Below are 7,293 nucleotides of genomic sequence, written 5' to 3'. Positions count from 1 at the left end.
GGAGATTTGGAATGCAGGAAGTCTATACCAGACTCTCATCAACTAAACATCGCCATTTCTACTTTATAGCAGTCGTGTTGGCCACAGCCATTCTGCATGTATTTATCCATTTCCAGACTTCCAGAGGATGAGTAGCTCAAAAGTTCCCTAGTCTTTCAGGTCCCCAAACTAGCAGTTGACTTCAAGAGAGGCCATATCCACTACCATGCCTATATTTTGGCCCTAATGGTGGTTGGGAAATAAGAGAGCAGAGCCTGTGCTAGCATCTAAACTCTGTGTTCTGTTTTACTAATCTCCAAGTTTCCAATCCCAAAGGAGTTTTATCTCTTCCCTGTTTTCAGGACAACAGCTCTATTTAGTTGCTGCATTATTTGTGATCCAGTAGTTCATGGATATTAACTCTAGCTCTTTAGTGTTCCAAATTTAGCTCACGATAAGGAAATCCTGATATTTAGAAATCTATTTTAGAAAAAAAAAAAAAAGTTCTTCTTTCTCACTCAATTGCCTAACTTTTGAGAATCAAAAGCACATTGGATTGCAGATTACTGTTTCACAATAAGTTTAAATACTTACGCTTGTAAAACAGAGCTGAGTGATAACTTATTTTTTTCATTATTTACCTACTTTTCTCCTAATGCCACTATATCATTGAAATGTGGGACTTTAAAACAAACAGAAGAAGTTAAAATCCCCTCTATCATACTAAAATGTGTTCCCAAGGATAAATACTGAGGATACAGTGATGAATAAGGCAGACAGGACCCCTGTTTGTATAAAAGTTAGTCACATTCAAATATAGACCAGTTTCTTAAAAAACAAACAAACAAAAACAAAAAACCAAACAAACAACAACAAAAAAAACATGCTATGATAAGTGCTAAGACGAGAATAGTTCTGGGTGTTGTGTGAGCCCATAAACAAGACCCCGGACTTAAGCTTATGTAGTCAGCAAGCAGTTCTGTTGATAACTGATGAAGGACTCTAATAAACTGACTCAGGTTAGTGTACAGATTAGTGTGCATCAGACGTCATCCAAATTTCCGAAAGAGGTACTATACATGGTTGTATTGGCCAAAAGGAAAGGCCAATTGAGTTTTCTTTCTTTTCTTTCCTTTCTTTTCCTGTCTTTCTCCTTTCTTCTTTCTTTCTTTCTTTCTTTCTTTCTTTCTTTCTTTCTTTCTTTCTTTTTCTTCTTTCTTTCTTTCTTTCTTTCTTTGAGAGAAACTTAAGCAGGCTGGGACAGAGCCCAGCATGGGGCTTGATCTCATGAACCTCAGATCCTGACCTGAGCTGAAATCAAGAGTGGGATGCTCAACTGACTGAGTCACCCAGGCGCCCCCAACTGAGTTTTCTATTGTAAAGATGGGTCTTGGCTACTAAAGAAAACTGAAGGATAGAGACATGGGGATGAGGAACTGAAACTCCATTTGTTATGAAATCATAATAAAAAAGAACTATAATTATTGCCTAACATGTTAAAAGTATGAAATCTATGACATTGTTTGCTTCTCAGATGTCTTATATATCTCCAAAACTGTTAATGATTTCCATTGGCAAGAGGAAATGGTCCTATCTGTCTTGCTACTGATGCTCAAAGTTAAAGCACTAGCTGTAGATACAAATTCCAATGTTATAACTGGCTTCAGGATTTCAAATATAGTCCTCGAAATGGTTTTCAAGACATTTCCTCCATGAGTTTTTTTTTGTCTTTTGGCATCTGGCAAAAGGTTACGTTAACCATTAAACTAGATATTGCCAATTCCTAAGTTGGTCAACAGGAAGAAATCTCTTCATAAAAAGAACATTTTGGTTGGCACCGAGTGAATGGGGCTTACTCTGGACTCCTGGTGAATGAAGAAGTAAAAACAAAGATGTCACATGTTGGAAAATGATAGAGGAAAATATTTAGTCTCAAGACACCCTTATTACTAACTCTGGAGAACCCCAATGAACTTTTGTGTATTTGGTTTATGGTTTATATCTCTAGATATCACCACATTAGATAAAAACGAACGAAGTTTTAAAATAGTCATTTAAAATAGCAATAATAAACCTCTTAAATATAACAAATACCATGCCATGATAAATAACCATTTTCTCAAATATCAAAATATTAAGTGTTGCTTGTTTAATAATATTACTGTTTTATTTTATGTCTCAATGGTATGTAATTAGTGGATAAAGATTCATGACATTTTTAACTGGATTGAACTTAAATAAAAACTGGTTCCTGGGATTCATTTAGTGCTTAAAATTTTTATTGTCCATAAAAGGAAAATCATTCCAAAGGGCTTTTAATTTAAAACCTGGAATCCTAGCTCTGTCTCCTGTCCTGATCCCCAAAGGAAACTCTTGAATTCATTTAATATATTTTTTAATATTTATATTCTTATGTATGCATATTATGCATTATATATAGTTACTTGATATTACTTGATTTATATGTATATATAATTACTTGATATTTATGTATAATTATCCATTGTGGTAGGCATAGTGATTACTTTCCCCCTTATAAGTATATCCTAGTCCTTGGAATCTGTGCAAATGTTTAAATACATATCATAGGGTACTTTGCAGATGTGATTAAGAATAAGGACCTTTATACCGTGAGATTATCTTGAGGCTGTAAAACAATTATGCTTAAAACGAACAAAAATATAGTCATAACTTTTTGTGAATAGGAAAACTTTGCTTAACCTGAATGGTAGACAAACAGAAAACACTCCACTAACCTGAATGAAGAAAAATGAGAACACAAAGTGGGCCACATAAAAATTAAAAATTTGCATTTATCAAAAAAACACATTACTGACGGAGTGAAAAAGAAAACTACTGTTTGGGAAAAGATACTGACATGTAATCGATAAAGGACTCAGTATATTTAAAATTCTTATAAATAAATAAGAAAAGAAAGCTTAAAAATGGACAACAGGTCAGTTTGATCATTACAGATACATGAACATATGAAAAGTTATTAAATATGTGCTTCATCACTCAAAGAAATGAATGCTGAAACCTCAACACAATACTGTAGCACACCTACCAGATGGACAAGAATGAGAAAATATAACACTTTAAAGGCAAAATCATCATAGGGAGCAATTGGAACTCTGATCTCACTTCTAGAAGCAAGAGAATTTGTCAAAGCACTCTGGAAAACTATGTGAAAGCACTAATGCTAAATAAATGCTTACCCTATGAATTAGCAATTCCAAATTTGGGGATATACTTAAAACCGAGTACAGATATTCACTGACGGTTCTGTATTAGAATATTTATAACAGTTCGTAGTTGCTGAAAACTCAGAACTACTCCATGTTTATCAGTGGAATAGAGAAATGAAGTTTGCTCCAATCACACATTTCAAAGTCTTTATAGCAATGCAGAGGAGTGAATTACAACTATAAGCAACTTCTTAGAGAAATCACGTGGAACCAACATTAAGCAAAAGAAGCCAGACCAAATTAAAAAGAGAAAAAAAGATTTTTACTGTAAAAGAAAAACTATAACAGAAACAGGCAATATCAGTGTATGGTTTCAGAAGTCAAACAAGGTGATTCCATTTGACTGGAGGTAGAGACCAGAAAGGAGAAGTAGAAGGCAGTTGGGGTGCTAGTAAGGCTCTGTACCTTGAGCTGTTTGCTGGTTACACAGGTATTTTAGTTTCTGACAATTAAGCTGCACTCTTAAGAGGTGTGCACTTACCTATATCCACACCATACTTCAATAAAAGTATTCTATTAAACAAACAAACAAACAAACAAAAAAGCTCCCCTCAACACCTGCCAAATTTACTGAGCTACCAGTTTCTTGGGGGTTATACCAAACAATAACATCAAAAAATAAAATATAAAGAACTCTTCCATATTTACTCTCAAGAAAATTAAACAAATTTCAATCTTCCCATCAGATGTCCAGTCAGCACTTTGTTATTTGTATCTAGTGCATTGTGATAGTGACTGCCAAGTAGAACCTATGTGTTGACCCCTCCCTTGTTGCTGTCTTTTCCATATTTAGAAGATGGGCAAAGAAATCATGCCTGGAAGCCAAGAAAAGAAATCCATGGTAATATTTTCTACAACTTGAGAACAAATACCCCTAGATAGAGAAATAGAAATTTGTGAATTTATTTAAGAAGTTGCTTATATTTGCAATTTATTCACCTGCATTGGAGCTTAAAAAACTCCAAATAAAAATAAGGACATGGAACCAGATTCCATGTTTAAAAGAAAGGTAGATGTATTTATCATTTACTTTACTATTAATTATATTGTAAAATAAATTACTGTTAAATGATCATTTTTCAAAAAAAAAAAGTCTGGGCAAACTTCTGATAGGGTAAAAATTTAATGACATCACCATTTCTCATCATTTACTGTTTTGGGTATGCATTTTTCACACAAATATTAGTGATGAAAACTCCCACACTTCCTTAAGGCTTATGATTTTCCCATTTTACTTCTTCAAAGCAGGAGAAAATTTGGAGCCTACACAATAGAGTAATGCCTGTTGTATTAGTTTTATATTTCTGCTGTACCAAATTACCACAAATTTAGTGAACTAAGTCATTATCTTACAATTCTGGAGGTCAGAAGTCCAAAGTGAGCATCTCCAGGCTAAATGATTCTGGCAGGGTTATATTCCTTTCTGGAGGCTCTAGGGGAGAGTCCATTTTCTTGGCTTTTTAGCCTCTATGAGGACCTCACTGACTACCTGTACCCTCATGTGCTTATAAAGGACACTTGTGATTACATTGAGCCTACCAGGACAATCCAGGAAGCTCTTTCCTTCTCAAGGTTGATGAACCAAATAAATTCCAACTACTACCTCAATTCTTTCTTTGTAACAAAAGATACTTACACATTTTAGGCAGGCATTCTGGGAAAGCCATTATTCTACCTCGCTACCACATCTGCCAATACGATTCAGTTAATGATGTTTTATCTATTATTATATGTCAATGTTAATAATGCCCTAAATGCTGATGCCAATGCATGTAAATTCAGACATAATCATGACAATAGCCATGGCTATCTGAAAAAAAGATGTTCTATTTCTCCTTTTAATTGAGATGTAATTAACACATATTTGTTTCATGTCTACAACTCATGATTCAATATTTGTGATGTTCTATTTCTTATATAGTATATTGCAAGACACTGGAGGAGTATCTAGAAAGTTGGCCCATCTTAAGGAAAAATAAAACTGAAGACAAACTCAATCTTTAAGAGAAATTAAAAAAAATGTGATCCACATAAATGCATCGTAATCATTCAGGCCATTAGCTCGTTTTCATTACATCTGTCTCTACTGTAGATAGGTGGAAAGTACACAGTCTATCATTCATTTTTTTCAAAATGGAATATTTTTACATTCAGATTGAATGTGTATATAAAAATGACACCCCTAATTTGAAAATATAAAATCTATGATTTATTTAATTTCTAATGTGATGTAAAGTTAACAGAAAATGATACTTGGAACAGAGCTGAACATATAACACATATAATATAAAATTATAATATAATACATATAAGTTTACACTATATGTATAATATATATTTGTAGTAGTATATATTTGTATGTTTACATATATGAAAACATATGTATATGTATATATATACAAGCCATATGTATAACCATATATATATTATATATTTTACTGTTTTCAGTTGATATTTTAAGCTTCTGTATGTGCATATATGTGTACATTTGACTGTATATAGTGCATAATTGTAATATAGTATATTCCATTCAACTATCTTTCCAATGAATCTTTTTCTTCTTATGTGTATTTGAGTGTTATTATTAGTACTGGAAAATAGTCAAAATACATCAACTGAAATAGAAAATAAATGATTTATTTCAAATTATTAAAACACCAAATCAAATATGCAAAATCTCCAAAGCACTCATAGAATCCTTTGAAACCCAGTGAACATGGAATGAGGATTAAACTTGAACTGGTCTGTAGAGGATAAGCATTTACTATGTGAATAGTGGGGAGTGCTTCAATTCAAGCAAAACATTAAATGATAGTGTCAAATTCTTAGCCTGGAGCTTATTTATCATCAAATTTCTTTCCTTGGTAGTGGCATTAAGGATGCATTGAGGAAGGATAAAGTACATTTAGCACTATAGGAAGAAGAAGTTAATGATCCTAAAAGATGATTGTAGCTACTTGTCCTTGAGTATTTAAAATAATTTTTCTCACCTGGAAAAAGACAAAAATACTTCCAAAATGTTATTGGATTTTATATGAGATGTAAATCCTTTAATTTCCCAAGAGCATTAAGTGGGCAAACTGACAAACCAGATTTGACCTTCATTGTCCTGTTTGATGACTGACATCACCCACTTTTACAGAGTTTATAACATCAACATTCAGGGAAGCATGTATTTCATCTAAAGACTTTTGCCTGCGTGGACAGTACCAAGAACAAGCTTTGGTTAAAGCCCCAACGTCCAAACTATTTTTTTTTCCTCCTTTGAGCCACGACCAGCTGAGAAGCAGATTTGCATGCTTTCTCAATCAGTGATTTCTTTACAGCAAAAGTATAGTGTTCATATTGAAACAACTAAGTTTAAATTATTGTTTTTACTGTCTTATTGAGGTACAACTGATACATTAAAAACTGCACAAATTGTATGTAATTTGATAAGTTCTGACATACAAGGAAGTGTAATTTTTAACAGTATTAGTTTAAACTTATTAATAAATGATATATAACTAAGAGGGAAGTTTAGTAAATATGAACATGAAAGTGTCTTTCTTTTATTCTTTTCAACTGGGATGCATATTCTTTCTAACATTGTCATTCTAAATATAAAGAAAGAGACTGTCTTGATTGCTTACCCTGGACATTTCATGTCTCTGAGATACCATACAATTTTCCTTTAGTGGAAAAACTAATTTTTACCACTGAAACAGTGAAATTGTGTTACATATTCCCTTGGAGTAGTTTTAGCCATATGAGACCTAGACTATATCAAGTTTCATTGATCCCAGACCATCTACCTTTCTAAATGCCTTGCATTCTAAAGGATAAAAGGATATTTCTGAAAGCTTTAAATCCTGAAAAAAGCTATACTCCTCTTTATTTTTTACTTATTTGTTTTATTATTTTTTTTTGTTGTCATATTTGGCTCTTTTTTTCCCTCCTTTCCTCCCTTTCTTTTACCCCCTCTCCTTCTTTTCTATCTTCCCAGTTACCAAAGACTGAAATTTAATTTTTTTTTTTTTTTTTTTTTTTTACAAAATTGACTCCAAAGTTATACAATCAGAATTTT

This window comes from Panthera leo, chromosome B1, assembly GCF_018350215.1.
Source record: "Panthera leo isolate Ple1 chromosome B1, P.leo_Ple1_pat1.1, whole genome shotgun sequence".
Lineage (NCBI taxonomy): Eukaryota > Metazoa > Chordata > Mammalia > Carnivora > Felidae > Panthera > Panthera leo.
The sequence above is the reverse complement of the archived record's forward strand: the minus strand, read 5'-3'. Positions refer to the sequence as shown.